This window comes from Entelurus aequoreus, linkage group LG06 (assembly GCF_033978785.1).
Source record: "Entelurus aequoreus isolate RoL-2023_Sb linkage group LG06, RoL_Eaeq_v1.1, whole genome shotgun sequence".
In the NCBI taxonomy this organism is placed as follows: Eukaryota; Metazoa; Chordata; class Actinopteri; order Syngnathiformes; family Syngnathidae; genus Entelurus; species Entelurus aequoreus.
The window spans coordinates 54903870-54923857 of record NC_084736.1 but is presented as its reverse complement, the minus strand read 5'-3'; the positions used below and the strand labels follow the sequence as shown (position 1 = coordinate 54923857).

The window sequence follows — 19988 nt, the reverse complement described above, 5'->3', positions numbered from 1 at the left end:
CCAGTTAACATCTAAATGTCCCTCAATAAGCACACAAGGTTGGTCTTTTCTTCTATTTTAGTGGTTATTTACAAAAGGTAAACATGATGGCCTATAGGCTACTAGGAGCTAGCAGCTACACAACAGCTAAGCACACGCTAGCACACAAGCTAGACATGCGTAACAAGTGTCCTTACTTCAACAATATTGTATTCTAAAGCATTTGTCAGTATAAAGTATCAACTAATTATTGTTGCATATTGCTTACACATACAAAGTGTCCAAGGCAGACGCGTATTAGAAAGTATCCAGTAACAAAAGTGTCTGCATCATTCAACGTACTGTGTCATGAGCTAAAAGGGGATCTGCACTTTTTTGGGAATTTTGCCTATTGTTCACAATCATAATGAAAAACATGACGACAGATGTATTTTTTTAATGCATTCTTACTTGTAAGTAAATGTGTCGTCTTACAATGGAGCCTAAGAGAGCCACTCTATTCTGCCTATAAAGCCCTTAAAAAACATCCAAATACCTCCGTAAAGGTTTCATATACATGATGTAAGTATATATGTATTGTAGTAACATTTATAACTAGATGAGGCAATTCCTGAAGGAATTGCGTGTGAATGCTCCAATGCTGAAGTTGAACTGAAATGCTGACTGGATGTAGTATGAATGTAAGAATAGTTTGAATGTTGGAATGGTTTGAATGTTGAAGAGTTTGAATTTCCAGGAGAAACGGAATAGGGTTTGGAACTTGGGAAATTGTTAGTTGGATAAGTGGAACGTGTTGATGTTGGAATGGTTTGAATAGGTTGAAAAATGTGCAAATTGTGGAAATTAAAAAATGGACAATTCATTTTGAATGGGGAAAATGTCCCTGAAAACTGGGAATTTTTGAAATTTTTGAACAGGCTGAATATTTTGGAATTGGAACGGTTTGAATCGGATGAAAACGTGGGAATTGTGGAACTTTGAAGAATGTCCCATTGGTTTAAATGGGAATTTCCCATTCAAAAAAATAGGAATTTCGGTAAAAGCGGGAATTAAAAAAAAATAATTGTATAAAACTTGAATGATCTGTATGAGTTGAAATGGTTGGTGTTGAAATTTTCAAATTGGTCGAAAAATGTTGAAGGAACTAATAGGGAACGTGAGCTGGGGTTAGAACGTCGTGAGACAGGTTAGTTTTACCCTACACGGTACCAGACCCCCCCGGCCTCTTTGACGGCCACGTCTGGCCCATGTACTTGAAACATGTTGAATTGAATTCCTGGGATATTGGGAAAACTGGGAATGTTTCCAGTTCAAAAAACAACTTTGTTTTTTGTCCTAATTAAGAGGAATTTTTTGACGGTAGAACGGTTGAAATGCGTTGAAAAATGTGGAGGGGGTAATCACCAGAAAAAAAAGTGGAAATAGGGCTTTGGAAAACCAGAAATTCTGGAACATCCTGGAATTTTTTTTAACTTAGAAAAAGGGATTTCCAGGATGGTGGAATGTGTTGAAGGTGGAATAGTTTGAGTCGGTTGAAAAATGTGTAAATGGCGGAAGTTAGAAGACCCCCGGACTGTTGAACAACTTAAGCTGTACATCAAGCAAGAATGGGAATTAATTCCACCTGAAAAGCTTAAAAATGTGTCTCCTCAGTTCCCAAACGTTTACTGAGTGTTGTTAAAAGGAAAGGCCATGTAACACAGTGGTGACATGCCCTTTCCCAACTACTTTGTCACGTGTTGCTGGCATCAAATCCTAAAGTTAATGATTATTTGCAAAAACAAAAATGTTTATCAGTTTGAACATCAAATATGTTGTCTTTGTAGTGCATTCAATTGAATATGGGTCAAAAGGTTTTGCAAATCATTGTATTCCGTTTATATTTACATCTAACACAATTTCCCAACATATATGGAAACGGGGTTTGTAAAAAAACATGTGTGAATGTTTTGGAGCATTCGCACAATAACTTTTATTATTTACGTATTTTGCTCATTTTAAGTGTACGTTACACATTAACTTAAAAAACGCATTGCAACTTTTGCTTTTTTTCAACTACATCACTGATTACTCACTGCAGACTTTATGAGCAGTGTTGGGACTAACGCGTTACAAAGTATTTTCGGCGGTAACTAGTAGTCTAACGCGTTATTTTTTAAATTCAGTAACTCAGTTACCGTTACTACATGATGCGTTACTGCGTTATTTTACATAATTTTTTATGTAATATCTGCTAGAAACAGAAGATCTGAGTGTGTTTTATTGGAGAGCTGCAGTGTCGTCCCTCTGAATCTTCCTGCGTCACAAAGGAGAGAAGAGGCGCACAAAAATCCACAATGTCTTTCATAATGATCGTGAACAGTAGACAAAATCCCCCCCAAAAAAGTGCAGTTCCCCTTTAAAGGGGGTCCTATAATATTAAACCAACTTCTCTTACCTGTTGGTACCTGTTTTTGTGTATTTGGGATCCCCATAAGTCCTGAAAATATGTCATCAAATCATGGAGTCATGGCGAAGATATTTATAAAACAATTTTGCCTTCTCCCGTTTGGCATTTGAGACTTATGTGACGTATTTTGCCCTCGTTACATCAGCGGCTGTCTCCATATCTCAGGCATACAGGTTTACCCAAAGAACTTTGCACGAGTCCACCATTTTTATTCAGCTGAAGTCCAAAGTTGTGGTCAATTAGTTCCTTTTTTCCCCTCTATCCTCTTGGTGGGTCAGACTGGCTTGCACATGCACATGCATGCTCAAATCCTCCGCTGTTGCCATTTCAAAATAAAAGTAGCGTTTAGTTCTAACTCTTATCCGTCAGTAGACTCGATATGAATACGCTAAAAACTACAACATGGCTGACGGAGTGGAGACGCAGTCAAAGGGGGCATAGCCTGGTCCTCCAGTCAATAAGACCACAAAAAGTCTCATTCTAAAGAGACAGTCTGTGAACATAGTTTATGCAAAATGTTGACCAAAGAACGCCCTTTACATATTGTGTAGACCCCAAGGAAGTGTTTTAAATGTAGAAAAACAATATGACCCTTTAACTAAATTGATTATTGCTACCACTAGGTGTCACTAAAAACACATTTCTACTTGACTTCAGTTTAATGATAGCATTATAAAGGGACAAGTGGTAGAAAATGGATGGTTGGATAATAAGCCCATCATAAGGTTAGTATTTTTCAGACCTTTCATTGTTCTCTGAGGAATTGTACTTGATCAAGCCTTTTCAAACTCTCAACGCAACAAAATGATAAAAGTCTGTTTTATAATTTGTGCTGATATCGTACCGGCTTAATATCGGTATCGGCCAATACTAAAGGCTTCAATATCAGTAATGTAGTGGATGTGAAAATATTGTATAAAGACACCCCTAACTTACAGCTCACACATATGTAGCTGACTTTAATAGTAAGCAAAGCTCCCAGCTTTGTTTTAAACTGTGAAGTGATGGGTTTTTTTTGGTCTCATATTATTGAACTGTAATAATATTATGCAGAAAAAAATATATATTTTGGGATTAAATTATTTAATTACTGTAAATTTCTGCCGCACCAACAAATCCAAGTGTACACGTAAGAACTTGAAATATTTGTACAGGCCCTTGTGTTCATTCACTACTGTATCAAAAGACTGTGCCTGTGACACGGCATACAGCAGCTTATCAGAGAGATCATTGAGTTTGGTCTTTGTCCTTCTCCTCCTACTCCGCGCCGGGGCTTCTGGGGCCGTCTTCTTCGGTGTCAGAGTTGAGGGGACTTGCGGTTGCTTCGTCCAGCGTTTTCTCTGCCTCGTTTTTGCTTACACTTTTGTCTCGAGACGGGTTGCCTCTGGGCTCTTGCCGTCTTATTCGGCTCGCGGTGGTACGCTTTTCGGGGCTCGTTACTGTTGATGGATTTTCGGTAACGTACGGTAGTTGTTTTTTCTTTTTCGTCATGCAAATTTACAAGGAATACATTGGCGGCAAACTCCGTAGCTTGCTAGCTTGTGTGCGCTAGCTTTCTGTTTTCTGCTCTTTACGTCGATCGCGAGCTACCGGTCGATGGCGGAGGGTGTGTCAGTCGATCGCCAGCCAGGCATTAAAAAATAGTTCTAAAAATTAGCGATCATCAATTAGCGATCATAAATCTTCACCAAGACGTCACTTTCGTCACTTGGTTGACATTCACGGCGCCCGAGGGTCTTGTGAGATGACGCTGGCTGCTGCCAGATCATTATTAAGGAGAAATGACCGACAGAAAGGCGAGAAACACTTTTTTTTATTTCAACAGACTCTTGCGCCGTACCTGCCGTCAAAACTCTAAAGACAGACTGCACAGTTCTTGTCTTCACAATAAAAGCCCTGCTCTATCCTGCCTGCGCTAACAAAATAAGAGTCTCAGAAAGCTGGCGTGCACAAGCTAACAAACTACGGAGTTTTCCGCCAATGTATTTCTTGTAAAGTGTATAAAAAGAAGTATGGAAGCTGGACAAATAAGATGCCAAAAACCAACCACTTTCATATTAAAGTTAAAGTACCAATGATTGTCACACACACACTAGATGTGGTGAAATTTGTCTTCTGCATTTGACCCATCCCCTTGTTGGTATTGGACAGAAAGGAGGACTTTTTTTCTCCTCATTTGAAAATGTGGACATTATCATCACTACTGTCTGATTCCAATCAATGCAAGTCATCAGAATCAGGTAATACACCAACTTATATTCTTGTCTTCATGAAAGAAAGTAAGTAAGTATATTTTATTTATAAAGCGCTTTTCACAGATAAAATCACAAAGCGCTGTACTTTTAAAACATAGGTGAAGTAAAACAACAATTCAATTAAAACAACAGGGGCAACATCATGAAAAGGATACTAAGTGGATTAAAAATGATAGTTAAAAGTTGCATTAACTAAAAGCTTTAGTAAAAAGAGAAGTTTTCAAATGTTTCTTAAAAGTTTCAACACAGTCAAGATCACAGAGGGACTGGTGCAAGTTGTTCCAGTCTTGGCGCTATAGCCTGGAATGTCAGGTCTCCACGGGTTTTAAAACACGTTTTTGGGATCTTTAGAAGACTCTGGCCTGAAGACCGGAGGCTGCGCCCTGAAGAGTTGGGGCATAGCAAGTCAGTGATGTACTGAGGGGCCCCACCATGCAACGCACGGAATGTCAAGACTAAAATCTTAAACTCAATGCGAAATTTAACTGGAAGCCAATGAAGACTGGATGAAACGGGGGTGATATGGAATCTATATGTGTTAAACATGCTTGTATTATCATTAAACACCTTTAACTTGTTAACATAAACGTCTCTTTCATAAATAAATAAATATAAATTATATATATATGAATGAGGTAGATCCCCTCAACTGCAGAAAAAGTGTGGGCACACCTCCTGTACATGCTTTCCTGCTTCACATTCTTGCTAATTTTGTTCCAATATATACTGATTATCGCTCCAACAAAGCCAAGCGGTGTGCTAATAACACGTTGCAAGTTGCTCCACCATTCACACCCTGAGAACAAAGAGTTACCACAGGAGTTCACTCAAGTTATTCGAGAAGTAGAATATGCAGAATGTCAGTGAGACGCATTGACACTGACGCCATAGCCTCAGACTATAGAAGAGTATACTTTTGATACTTAATTCCCTCCGTATTCCCTTTGTTTGTTTTTTATTGACTTATTTAGGACTTGCTGACGGTGAGGCTACATCTCGGAAGAAAACAAAACAAAACAAAAAAATCTAAAGGGTGTGAGCTGTTGTTTACTTTTTCAAAAATTGTGCATATGTCAGTTTCCCTGTGGAACAGCGTCTTTACATCTGCCATTCTTGGATAAACACACCGGCAGCCTTGCCTCGCTTTCTCCCTCCGTCTCGCGCTCTGTCGTTTGGTTTTGCCTTTCCCCTTTTCTTAAATGTGAGATGAGAGGAGGCAGCCAAGATAATTGGCCATGCGTCAGTAGGCCTGTTTGATCACGTAACGCAGCGCAGCCTACACACCTACGTGCCGCGCAACAAACCGTCAAATGTAGCACCGGAGGCAGAACACGGCTCCAAAGGGAACGTGGGACCTGTGTTGTGCAGTTTTGCTTTCGCTCAGTTGAGGTGTTTGTGCGCGTGTATATACTGTATGTGTGTGTGTGTGTGTGTGTGTGTGTTTAACTATCAGCTGCAACACAGCTCTGAGGGCTACAGCTGAGATAACATTTTTGAGTAATCACCCCCCTCAAAAAGCTTGAGAACCCCCATATTCTCCACCCAAGGCCCCTGGCTCTTATTGAGCCACAGTTTGAACAGTAATCTGCTTTCACACTGTACTGTGTGCTCCTCCCATAATTGTCAAGACAATTATGACTGTGGTAACACAAAGTGATTCTATTTTCATAAGCATCCAATGACTCCTCTGATCTGGGCCTCTTCCCTGTTGTGTTATTGTTGGCTCCTGCAGTGGAGAGGCAGGCACTAGGTATATTTTGATAAGAGCCATGCCTGGAGAGACTCTGCAGGCTCTCAAGGGAGCATTGTTGTGTGCAGCATCAGCCACTGTCAAACCACTGAACCGTTTAACAGCGGCAATATCTGCCTCCTCTTTTGAACCCAACTGCCTTAAAGGCAGGCACTGACATTGTACCCAGACAGATGTGAAGGGTCGTCTCAACCATCTTTTTCTTCATCTTCTTTAGTTTCCTCCCACTCGTGCTTCCTTCTCTGTGTTTATCTTTGCCCAACTTCTCATGTTTAGTAGGGAATATGATAAATATATTCAAATAACATCTACTGTAGTTAACGTGTCTAGGAATGTTCTCAATCATCAGGTCATTGTCATCTCAGGGCATTCAATCATCACAACTGGACTGTTTGGTTTGTGCTCATAGGGCAGATCTAGAATAGAGCTAGACTAAATATGACCAATCTAAGGCCTCTTCTACACCAAGCCGGCTAAGGTTATCCAGGGTAAATCCCACCTAACCTTATACTTGTCCACACACGCACAATGGTTGTTTAAGACCCCCTCACCCCCTCCGTCCGCCGGCTCAACGCGACCTAGTACGCATGCGTAGAAAATGCGCACGTCATAGTCACTTTCAGTGTTGCTTTGTGTGCAAGTTGTTAAATTAAATGTAACTTATCTATCAATATCCAGTGTTGTGGTATTTCAATTAACTGGAATCCAGTGTGCTGTGAGGCCCTATTGTAGTAAATCACACCTGAGCCATCATAAATTAATAAGATCTTTAATGGACACATGAAAGTAAACAATGTGATACAGAACATTTTACATCAATCAATCTAGGAATCTAGATATCTGGTTAGGACACTCTTCACTCTTTTGCCTTCACCTTCATTGTCCATTCGTCCATATGTGGCGGACAATAACTGATACAGTCTGCTTTGCCAGTCCAAATGCATTTGATGTTTTCCGTAGTCTTCCCTCGTTGGCCAGGTAATACAAAGCACACGCTAGCTTTTTTTTTAATCACATCCACGGGAGCCCGCATTCTCGTTGTCTTTCCTTCGACAAATGGACAACGTTTTTCGGTAAGTAGAATCACAGCTGACCTGAACATTCGAAAGTTCTCTTGCCGTCTGAGAAGTGTTGTATCCGAAATAGCTGCAATGGCTCTCTTGTAGAGGAAGGAGAAACACGGGCATGTTCAGGTGACTCGCCTCCATCTTTTTTAGTGTTTACCTCTGAGTGGAAACAGGTTGTTATGAAGCTGGCTGTGGCGCGTTCTTTCTGATGTCATTTCCTGTGTGGGGCGCTGTCTTTTTGGCATCACTTCTTAGCCGAACTCAGTTTGTAAAAGATCAATGAGTCCATACAGAGCTAAGAGCTGGAGATTCAAGAAATACACGCCGTACTTACCCGTGTAAAAATATATCCAAGGAGGGGAAACTTAAACAATGGTTTAGAGTGGCTGACATGATGCTTAGGCTAAATAATTATTTGTTTAAGGAGTTATCCGGATTAATGTAGACAGGGCCTAAGTCATTATGTTTTGTGCCTTTTGTTTGCAACTGAATGGAATGCTTACGTCGGGGATTCCGACTATTTAGGACTGGTAGTAGTCGATCCACAGCAATCGTTTTGTCACACAATACCTCAATGCTAACGAGGGGAAATTACACTTCAGTGACCGTCGTTGGCTTTGATGGTGGGATTGCAGTTTGATTTTATCACTATCATAGGGTGAAACCATCCTTGCCCAGAAACATCCTCCTGGTTCTTAGAGTATAAATATTTGGGGTATTGGCACCAGCCGTAGATCTGACCAAACTATGACTAGATCTGACCAATCTATGTCTAAGACTAGATGTGAACAATCTAAGTCTAAGACTAGTTCTGACCAATCTAAGTCTTAAGACTAGATGTGACCAATCTAAGTCAAAGACGAGATCTTATCAATCTAAGTCTAAGACTGGATTTGACCAATCTAAATCCAAGACTAGATGTGACCAATCTAAGTCTAAGACTAGATGTGACCAATGTAAGTCTAAGACTAGATGTGACCAATCTAAGTCTAAGACTAGAGTGACCAGTCTAAGACTAGATGTGACCAATCTAAGTCTAGGACTGGATGTGAACCAGTGTAAGACTAGATGTGACCAATCTAAGTCTAAGACTAGATCTGACCAATGTAAGTCTAGGACTAGATTTGACCAGTCTAAGACTAGATGTGACCAATCTAAGTCTAAGACCAGATCTGACCAATGTAAGTCTAGGACTAGATTTGACCAGTCCAAGACGAGATGTGACCAATCTAAGTCTAAGACTAAATGCGACCAATCTAAGTCTCTAAGACTAGATGAGACCAATCCAAGTCAAAGACAATCTAAGTCTAAGACTAGATGTGACCAATCTAAGTTAAAGACTAGATGTGACCAATCTAAGTCTAAGACTAGATGTGACCAATGTAAGTCTAAGAACAGATGTGACCAACGTAAGTCTAAGACTAGATGTGACCAATCTAAGTCTAAGACTAGATGTGAACAATCTAAGTCTAAGACTAGTTCTGACCAATCTAAGTCTTAAGACTAGATGTGACCAATCTAAGTCAAAGACGAGATCTTATCAATCTAAGTCTAAGACTGGATTTGACCAATCTAAATCCAAGACTAGATGTGACCAATCTAAGTCTAAGACTAGATGTGACCAATGTAAGTCTAAGACTAGATGTGACCAATCTAAGTCTAAGACTAGAGTGACCAGTCTAAGACTAGATGTGACCAATCTAAGTCTAGGACTGGATGTGAACCAGTGTAAGACTAGATGTGACCAATCTAAGTCTAAGACTAGATCTGACCAATGTAAGTCTAGGACTAGATTTGACCAGTCTAAGACTAGATGTGACCAATCTAAGTCTAAGACCAGATCTGACCAATGTAAGTCTAGGACTAGATTTGACCAGTCCAAGACGAGATGTGACCAATCTAAGTCTAAGACTAAATGCGACCAATCTAAGTCTCTAAGACTAGATGAGACCAATCCAAGTCAAAGACAATCTAAGTCTAAGACTAGATGTGACCAATCTAAGTTAAAGACTAGATGTGACCAATCTAAGTCTAAGACTAGATGTGACCAATGTAAGTCTAAGAACAGATGTGACCAACGTAAGTCCAAGACTAGATGTGACCAATCTAAGTCTAAGACTAGATGTGACCAATCTAAGTCTAAGACTAGTTGTGACCAATTAAAGTCTAAGACTAGACTAGATATTTTTCCATTTGTATTGCTTTTTTTGTTGTTGTTGTATTTATTCAATGTGCTGTGGACCAACAAACAAACTGATCTACACAGTTTGTAGGCCATCAGTTATTCAACTCCAAACGCCACATAAACACCTGAACTGTGCGACATACAACAACAACATAACAACACAACATACGTAACAACTTGGGTTATTTGGCCAAATATGCTTTGTTGCAAGAAGCCATACTTTTTCAATAATGCTGGGGGGCTATTCAGTGTGACATGCATGTATGCTGTCAATCACCTCCACACGTAAGTGCACACGGTGGTGAAAAATGTGTGGTTGAAAAATTATTTCATACATCTTATTCGGGAAAAAAAAATGCATCAATCAATTTCTATTTGGCCTTTCAGTATTCATGTCTGGTTGTATGAAGACCAAACACTTTGACTTCAACTTCTCTACAAGCATATAATTTATTCTTCAACAATAGACCACAGGGGTGAAGTCGAACTTTTAAAATTCCCCTTCAAACACGCCGCAACCCCATTCTGATAGCGCTGATTTGAATTCCGCTTTCACTAATTTCCCTGTATGACGACGTCGGCAGCTCCCTATAGATAACCCCAAAAAAATGAATTGAGTTTGAACATGTACAGCGAGCACATTCACCTCCACCGCCTCGCTCTTTGAACTCTTTCTTGGAATAAGCCTATTCAGTGGGGAAAGAGGTTGTGTAGTGACGCGAAGAAGCGCGGCTGCGTCTTTGCATGGCGTCGGAGGTGCTTGTGGGGATTGGGGCTACTTGGGAATGGCGTCTGTTAATATTTAATAAGAGCAGCTCCTCACTAGATCATATCTCTGCCTGAGTTTATACACACTGTCAGCCGGGGGGCGGGGGACGTGCACCCACATGCTGCCATGTAATTATGGGCAAGGAAAGTGTGTTCATTTCTATGTACAACTGAGCATGTCCTTCTGGTTTGTGGATGCTTCTATATCCTGGTAGACAATGACTTGGCCCGCTATGAGATAGTAACGACCAACAGCAATGTCCATCTTGCACAGCCCTCGGGAATGTGTTTTATCTGAGGCCATTTATTTTCGCCCTTCTAGTGGTTACAATAGCTTTTGTGCATTACTTAAATAATCAAAAATATACTATATTGCCAGAAGTATTTGGCCACCTGCCTTTACTCACATATGAATTTGAAGTGCCATCCCATGGAATTGTCCAAAATGTTTTGGTATCTTGGAGCATTCAAAGTTCCTTTCACTGAAACTAGGGGGCCAAGCCCAACTCCTGAAAAACCTAACTGGACTCCTCGCTTTGGCCCCGGATGCAATAGCTTAAATAAATGTTAAAAGGTAATTAGGTGTGTTACTCACTTAGCCAAGGATCAGGCAGGTCTTACAGGGCCCAATTTGCCGGACCTAAAAAATTATGGTGCTGTGACCCGGATCAACTTTTTTTTTCTGAGATATCATCTATGTAGACGACAATGAAATGTTTTAAATTGAGAAAAAAAAATCATAATATGGCACCTTTAAGTTTAATTATAAAGGCCAGATGTGCCTTTACTTTTTGCCTCTAAAGGGCTAAATTTCACCACACCTAGTTTGTGTGTGACAATCATTGGTACTTTAACTTTATCAGAAATGTGCATGGTAGCAATATAACGACACCATCGTGATAAATTCACTACTACTTCCTTCGAAAAAACTCTCCCGCCGGTCTTTCTTTGCTTCGGACCTGCATCCGCCGTGATACATTCTTGGTAGTAGCGTCATGTTTGTATAAACCCTGTTTCCATATGAGTTGGGAAATTGTGTTAGATGTAAATATAAACGGAATACAATGATTTGCAAATCATTTTCAACACATATTCAGTTGAATATGCTACAAAGACAACATATTTGATGTTCAAACTGATAAACTTTTTTTTGTTTGCAAATAATCATTAACTTTAGAATTTGATGCCAGCAACATGTGACAAAGAAGTTGGGAAAGGTGGCAATAAATACTGATAAAGTTGAGGAATGCTTATCAAACACTTATTTGGAACATCCCACAGGTGAACAGGCACATTGGGAACAGGTGGGTGCCATGATTGGGTATAAAAGTAGATTCCATGAAATGTTCAGTCATTTACAAACAAGGATGGGGCGAGGGTCACCACTTTGTCAACAAATGCATGAGCAAATTGTTGAACAGTTTAAGAAAAAACATTTTCAACCAGCTATTGCAAGGAATTTAGGGATTTCACCATCTACGGTCCGTAATATCATCAAAGGGTTCAGAGAATCTGGAGAAATCACTGCACGTAAGCAGCTAAGCCTGTGACCTTCGATCCCTCAGGCTGTACTGCATCAACAAGTGACATCAGTGTGTAAAGGACATCACCACATGGGCTCAGGAACACTTCAGAAACCCACTGTCAGTAACTAAAGTTGGTCGCTACATCTGTAAGTGCAAGTTAAAACTCTTCTATGCAAGGCGAAAACCGTTTATCAACAACACCCAGAAACGCTGTCGGCTTCGCTGGGCCTGAGCTCATCTATGATGGACTGATACAAAGTGGAAAAGTGTTCTGTGGTCTGACGAGTCCACATTTCAAAATGTTTTTGGAAACTGTGGACGTCGTGTCCTCCGGACCAAAGAGGAAAAGAACCATCCGGATTGTTATAGGCGCAAAGTTGAAAAGCCAGCATCTGTGATGGTATGGGGGTATATTAGTGCCCAAGACATGGGTAACTTACACATCTGTGAAGGCGCCATTAATGCTGAAAGGTACATACAGGTTTTGGAGCAACATATGTTGCCATCCAAGCAACGTTACCATGGACGCCCCTGCTTATTTCAGCAAGACAATGCTAAGCCACGTGTTACATCAACGTGGCTTCATAGTAAAAGAGTGCGGGTACTAGACTGGCCTGCCTGTAGTCCAGACCTGTCTCCCATTGAATATGTGTGGCGCATTATGAAGCCTAAAATACCACAACGGAGACACCTGGACAGTTGAACAACTTAAGCTGTACATCAAGCAAGAATGGGAAATAATTCCACCTGAGAAGCTTAAAAAATGTGTCTCCTCAGTTCCCAAACGTTTACTGAGTGTTGTTAAAAGGAAAGGCCATGTAACACAGTGGTGAACATGCCCTTTCCCAACTACTTTGGGACGTGTTGCAGCCATGAAATTCTAAGTTAATTATTATTTGCAAAAAAAGTTTATGAGTTTGAACATCAAATATATTGTCTTTGTAGTGCATTCAATTGCATATGGGTTGAAAATGATTTGCAAATCATTGCATTCCGTTTATATTTACATCTAACACAATTTCCCAATTCATATGGAAACAGGGTTTGTAGCACAATCCAAGACCATTGCTTGATAATGTCTGCTATTTAACATCAGCACAGCCATTAGAGACGTGTTATTTGTGCCGATATTAAAGCGGACATCATGTCAATTTGGCGCTATATGTGCTAGTCCTCATGTGAAATGTGGTCTTCTTCTGACAAAACACTACCGCTTTGGTCCAATTGCGCTGCCAAAATCAACCAAAACTGAACGTTCTTAAGCAGGGCTTTAAATCAGAATTCTAATCATGAGATTATGTTGCACCTTTTTTATGACATGAACCAAAGTTTGTCCAATCAGCTCGAGGTCCAACCTGGAACTTACCGCAGTGTAGCAGCAGCACAGGGTTTTGCAAAGCCTGTTGACAAGTCTTTTCAGCAATTTAGCAGTGTGTTTATGTTTAAACATACAATTTGTGTTTTAGTGTGTTAAAAGCCAGTACTGTTGTACTTTGACAAACGTGGTGACATAATCAGATGAGAGCAAGCCATATCGCTCTGTTTAAGCCTTTCACCCGCACACGGTAAGAACAGAATTTTAAAACTCTTCACCCTGGCCAGTCGTTTGCAAATGTGTGAGTTTTTTAAGATATGTGTTGGACAAGATGGCAACATGCAAAGAAAAGCAGGAGTTTTTAAAGTATCTACGTTCGTGGCTTGGGAAAGTTGGACAAACTTGACTTGATTTAGCAGAAAAAACACTCTTCATCCTTAACATGTGATATCCACTTATATGTTTATCCTCTGCAGTGTTGTGGTATACGTCTTTAATGGAAATAATGCAATACGTAATGCACCTTGACCTTTTATTGTGCATATTGGAATACAATCAATTGGCCTTTTGAGCTTCTTTTGTAACGACCTGGACGCATCGTGGTGCGTGGTTGTTCTCCCAGGGATGCAGACGGCTTCGGACACAGCGTGCAGGTAGGACAAGTATTTATTTAAGCAAATAAATTAGATAGGAACAACAAAAACGTGCTCATAGCCCGGAAAACAAAAACAAAGGGACTAGCGTGGAAGCTAGTACGCAAAAATAGCATAGCGTGAAAGCTAGCGGGAATCGAAGTTGTCGTTAACTGTTGCATATAAGCAAATTAGCAAGCCAGGCCAAGTGAGGCCACGGCAAAGACTAAATAGCCCTCTGATTAGCGCCCGGGCAACAGGTGCGCGTCCCGAACACTAACCAGAGGCAGGTGAGCACAATCTGCCGTCATGGCAACAGAAACAAACACAAGGTGCTGAAAACACATGTGACACTAAAAAGTAAACAAACTATGATCCGAGCAGCGGATCCTAACAGTACCCCCCCCCAAAACCCAAAAAACAAGAAATAGTTCACGAGTCAAGGGCGGGCGGAGGGAGGACTTGGTGGTGGGTCGCCAGGCCACGTGTCCCCGAATCCACCGGGGAAGGGTCAGGTGGCGGTGGCGAATGGAACGCCGCTGCCGCTGGCGAGGCGGGCGACCACGGAAAGGCCACATTCGTGGCCGCCGAGAAGGTGGGCGTGAGTGGCGCCAGAAGTTCATCAACCGGAGAGTTCTCCGACAACGTCTTGGATGTCGCTGCAGTTTGCGCCACTGGCGTCCATTTACTGACCTCGAGAGCTGCATGCGGAGCCGGACCACTCGAGGTCGCTGAGACGACGATGAAGGCGAGGAAGGTGGCGGTGCTGTGGGAAGGCCCACCGAAGATGAGGAGAGAGCAGACGTCGCCGTGAAAGCAGGAGGAGTCGATGTCGCCGTGGAGGCAGGCGGCGTCGTCGTCGTTGCCGAGGCAGCCGGAGCAGGAGGTGGCGTCGTCGTGGCAGCCGGAGTCGCTGTCGTGGCAGCCGGAGTCGCTGTCGTGGCAGCCGGAGTCGCTGTCGTGGCAGCCGGAGTCGCTGTCGTGGCAGCCGGAGTCACTGTCGTGGCAGCCGGAGTCGCTGCTGGTGCGAGAACCAGTCTCGGAGGCGGTGCTGGTGCGAGAACCAGTCTCGGAGGCGGTGCCGGTGCGAGAACCAGTCTTGGTGCTGGTGCGAGAACCAGTCTTGGTGCCGGTGGTGGTGCGAGAACCAATCTTGGTGCCGGTGCTGGTGCGAGAACCAATCTTGGTGCTGGTGCTGGTGCGAGAACCAATCTTGGTGCCGGTGCTGGTGTGGGAACCAGTCTTGGTGCAGGTACAGGAACCTGTGGTAGAGTTTGACGTGGTGGAGCTGGTGCTAGACTTAGACTTGGCGCTAGCATAGGTGCAGGTGGCCTAGCTGTCGGTTGCGGCTTAGCAGGCCGAAAAACCGGTGGTGGCGGCCGGGCAGGTGGTTGCGGTTTAGCACGCAGAAAAACTGGTGGCGGTGGCCGGCCAGCAGGTTGAGGTTTAGCACGCCGAAAAACTGGTGGCGGTGGCCGGGCAGGGAGTTGTGGCTTAGCACGCCGAAGGACTGGTGGCGGTGGCCGGGCAGGGGGTTGCGGCTTAGCTGAGCGCCGTTGTGCCACCCCACTAGCACAGCTCCCAGCACTAGGTCCCCCCTCAAGAAGCGGATACCAGACGCGCTCCTTGCGGTTTGGAATCGTCTTCAAGGGTGGGTGGAGGGAGGTCAGGAGGGGGGTATACTCCTCCCCTTTAAAATGTCCAAAATGTCTATTGTCACCCCCCACTTGAGTTTGGGTGGGAGCACAAGGGAAAAAAGTCTGTGTAGTGGGTGGAGCAATAGTCACTGGGGGTGGATATTGAGTCCTGGAGGACATTGACAAACCTGTTGAGCGGGTTTGTAAAAAAATGTCCTGATAATGTTTTATTTTAGAATTACAGTCCTTAGGAAGCGGCTGACAAAAAGGAGTAGAAGATGGAAAAAAATAATCTTGAATTATGACGTCATCAGAAGTGGACGGGGGCGCGTCTTCAGTGAGCGCGTCATTAGGGGGCGTCAACGGAATTACGTCATTGTTGTCGCTGTCCAGGTGACAGACAGCCCAGTCGGAGAACTATTTGGCGAAGTGGTCGATTGGGTTGCCAAACATCAGATGAGGGGAAGATTGGGCTGAATGTAGCTTGCTTCGGTCCGGGGGAGGAGCTTGCGGGAGCGGGGCGTCCTGACGGCGAGGGAAAGACCTTCTGGCCGGCTTTCGTCTTTGCCGGCGCGCCCGGTACTGCGGTGTAGCGGCGATGTCTTCCGACCAGAGGGAGTCGATGGGGATAAGAGAGCCTCCAGCTCCCCACATGAGATTCGACCTCTCCTCCGTCGAATAGCGAAGCGTCTCGGCTTCCATCGCTCGCAACACCTCCCACGTACCTTCGTCCAGCTCCTCGGAGTCCGTTGCGGAAGAACTTCTTCTTGCTGGCTTGCTACTGTAACGACCTGGACGCATCGTGATGCGTGGTTGTTCTCCCAGGGATGCAGACGGCTTCGGACACAGCGTGCAGGTAGGACAAGTATTTATTTAAGCAAATAAATCAGATAGGAACAACAAAAACGTGCTCATAGCCCGGAAAACAAAAAGGGACTAGCGTGGAAGCTAGTAAGCAAAAATAGCATAGCGTGAAAGCTAGCGGTAATCGAAGTTGTCGTTAACTGTTGCATATAAGCAAATTAGCAAGCCAGGCCGAGTGAGGCCAGGGCAAAGACTAAATAGCCCTCTGATTAGCGCCCGGGCAACAGGTGCGCGTCCCGAACACTAACCAGAGGCAGGTGAGCACAATCTGCCGTCATGGCAACAGAAACAAACACAAGGTGCTGAAAACACATGTGACACTAAAAAGTAAACAAACTATGATCCGAGCAGCGGATCCTAACATCTTTTACCTCACTGATTCATACTTTGACTAAACACGAACTAGAAATCACCTGTAGAGAGTTGTATACCCATTTACTGTGACTACATGTCCATGCACTAAATTAGTCTTTTTTTCCCCTCAAATAATTTGGCTCAAAACAAGCATTGTACAACCCATGGACACACTTTATTCAGATCATGTTGGGTTTTTGAAATGTCGGAATATCACACCTAGATTATGTAATTGAAAACCAGTTCTCTCAGGTGGGCGTGTGCCCTGTGTATTGCACATGCCCCAGTCTCAAGGCACAGGATGTAACCCGGAAGCAAATACCATTCAATCAAAACATAGGCAACAACTGGAATGAAGAGGAGACTGTATATTTGCTTCACAAATGAAAAAAACCAGAACATTTTGAAGGGCATTGATCGGAGAGAAAAAAAAGAAACAGATTTATTTAAAAAGTTTGCAAAGGAAATAGAGAATGCTTTGTTCTGACTCCAGAACAAAATAAGAGTGAGATGGAAGATAATGATAATTATATATTACAAGACAAAGAAGAAGGCATACACGAACATCTTCATGTGCATTCCAAACTGGTTAGCAGTAACTCTGCACAACCTTAACTACAGAACAATAGCAACCCTCATCTGAAAGTTAAAGTTAAGGCTAATTTCACCACACCTACTGTGGGTGACTATCAGTGGTACTTTAACTTTAACTTTTACTTTAAGAGCAATGCAGCACCTGCAGTGAGCAAACTCATCCAAAAGATGGGGCCATAACACAAGCAATAACACACCTATTCAGTGCCTTTGCCTGTTTTTTTTTCAACACTTCACATTGTGTGAAAAAAAAAAAAGTCCATAAATTAGCTGCACTGTTTTATAAGCCGCAGGGTTCAAAGCGTAGGAATAAAGTAGCACCATGTAGTCCGGAATTTATGTTCATTTAGTGCATGGAAATGTAGTCATTGAAGCCAGTGCGCGCAGTATGTAAAAGCCAGTGGGCAGTGTGGCGAGAAACGTTTAGACCACAGTCCCGGCGGTCTGATTTACACCTCCAACAAGCAGAATGGGAGAAAGAATGAAAATAGGAGCCAGGGTGAGCCACTATGCTGGAGAGAAATTAAATCAGTGGCTGAATTATTGCATGATTGCCCGCTCCCCAAAGACTTGGGTATCATTTGGTAGAAAGTGTCTCATAATTGGTTTTCGGCCATGTCAGACACATGCAATTCCCTTCCTAATGGCTCTGTTAGGAAGAACCGGGCCTCCTGGGTCAGGGAAGGACAGAGAATAGCCAGACAGCAAAAAAGCCAGCCTTCCCCACCTCTGAGCGAGAGGAGAGGTGCCAAGAAGGAGAGAGAGTTGTGTGCTAAGAGGAAATGAAGTGGCAATAAGTGCAGCCAAAAGGGGAAATGCTCTTCATCAGTCTGGGGATTTGGCAACCCGCCACACAGCAATTGTTTACCTTTTTGTCACCGGTTGCATCTGTTCTGTTTTGTAAACGGCATTAAACTATTCGCCCGTAAACACCGGAATCAATAACAACTGCTGAGGGAATTCCCTTTTTTTCCCCGCCTCGCTCCCTCCGATGTTTCCCTTTCACCGCCGTCTCTTCCACTCGCCTGTGTTCCCCGCCAGTCAAGAGCAGTGGAAATGTGCTCTGGAACCCGCGGGAGAGACCGACAGTCACCACATTTGCGGTCCCCTCCAAGGTTTCTCATTGTCATCCCATTTGGTTGAGTTTTTTCTTGCCCTGATGTGGGATCTGAGCCGAGGATGTCGTTGTGGCCTGTGCAGCCCTTTGAGACACTGGTGATTTAGGGCTACATTAAACATATGTTTCTTATCAACTTGTCTTTTAGTAGTAAGGAAAAAAAGGCTCCTAATTAGTCTGCTGACATATGCAGTAACATATTGTGTCATTTATCATTCGATTATTTTGTCAACCTTATTAAGGACAGGTGGTAGAAAATGAATTATTAATCTACTGTACTTGTTCATTTACTGTTGATATCTGCATACTTTCTCTCTTGACATGTTCTATCTGTGGGACGGTATAGTTCGGTTGGTAGAGTGGTTGTGCCAGCAACTTGAGGGTTCCAGGTTCAATCCCTGCTTCCGCCATCCTAGTCACTGCCGTTGTGTCCTTGGGCAAGACACTTTACCCACCTGCTCCCAGTGCCACCCACACTGGTTTAAATATAACTTAGATTTTGGGTTTCACTGTGTAAAAGTGCATTGAGTCTATATAAATATAATTCATTTCACTTCACTATCTACACTTCTGTAGTAATAATCACTTATTCTTCTGTTGTTTGATACTTTGGATGATACCACAAATTTGGGTAACAATCCGATACCAAGTAATTACAGGATCATACATTGGTCATATTCAAAGTCATCATGTGTCCAGGGACATATTTCCTGACTTTATAAACATAATATACATTTTTTTTAAACGAAAAAAGATGTGATGCCAAAAAATATTGACACAATCATAGTAGTATCGACTAGATACGTGCCTGTAACTGATATCATTACAGTGGATGTTAGGTGTAGATCCACCAATGGCGTTTGTTTACATTTTGACGCCGGTGAGCTACGGTGTGTAGTGAAGCATGTTTAGCTGTCCTGCAGTGATAATTATACTTGTAAGAAACCTACTTTATTTGTCGCCATGGAGGCGAAGATAGTGATTTAGAAGTAGCTAAAACACTGCAGACTGCAGATCGACTTTAAAGCACCTCCTCGTGAGGGCGTTTCAGTGTTATAACTTCAGCTTTATCTTTAGTTTTTAAGCCAAAATGCATCCGTTCTCCCTTTTCTGTCTACACACTGTATCCGCTTGTAAGTACTCCGTAATTGTGCGCTGCCGAACATGCTCCTATGCTCATAAACCAGCAATGACACGACGTGACGTGGGGTTGGCAGACCGGTACTTTTAAGAGGCGGTATATATGAAAATGATTAATTAGTATTGCGGTACTATACTAATACCGGTATACCGTACAAGCCTATTACATTGTTGTCGTCGTTTCAAGCTCCAAACACGCACACACTCTCTCTCCTGCGCATACTAAGCTATTACGTGTCAGCTTCTGTGGTGATGTATAGGATAATATAAGAAAACATCGATTTTTGTCTGCAAGAACATCATCCCACCGTATGGAGGATCTCTCCTATTTAAACATATATTTAGCCTGCTTTCAG

At 42.7% G+C, this 19988-nt stretch overlaps 1 protein-coding gene across 3 annotated transcripts in view; it reads left to right on the top strand.

Moving 5' to 3' along the window:
- kiaa0825 (KIAA0825 ortholog) overlaps positions 1-19988 on the top strand; it is a 478810-nt gene that overhangs the window by 67763 nt on the left and 391059 nt on the right. The gene's annotated exons all lie outside the window — the stretch shown is intronic.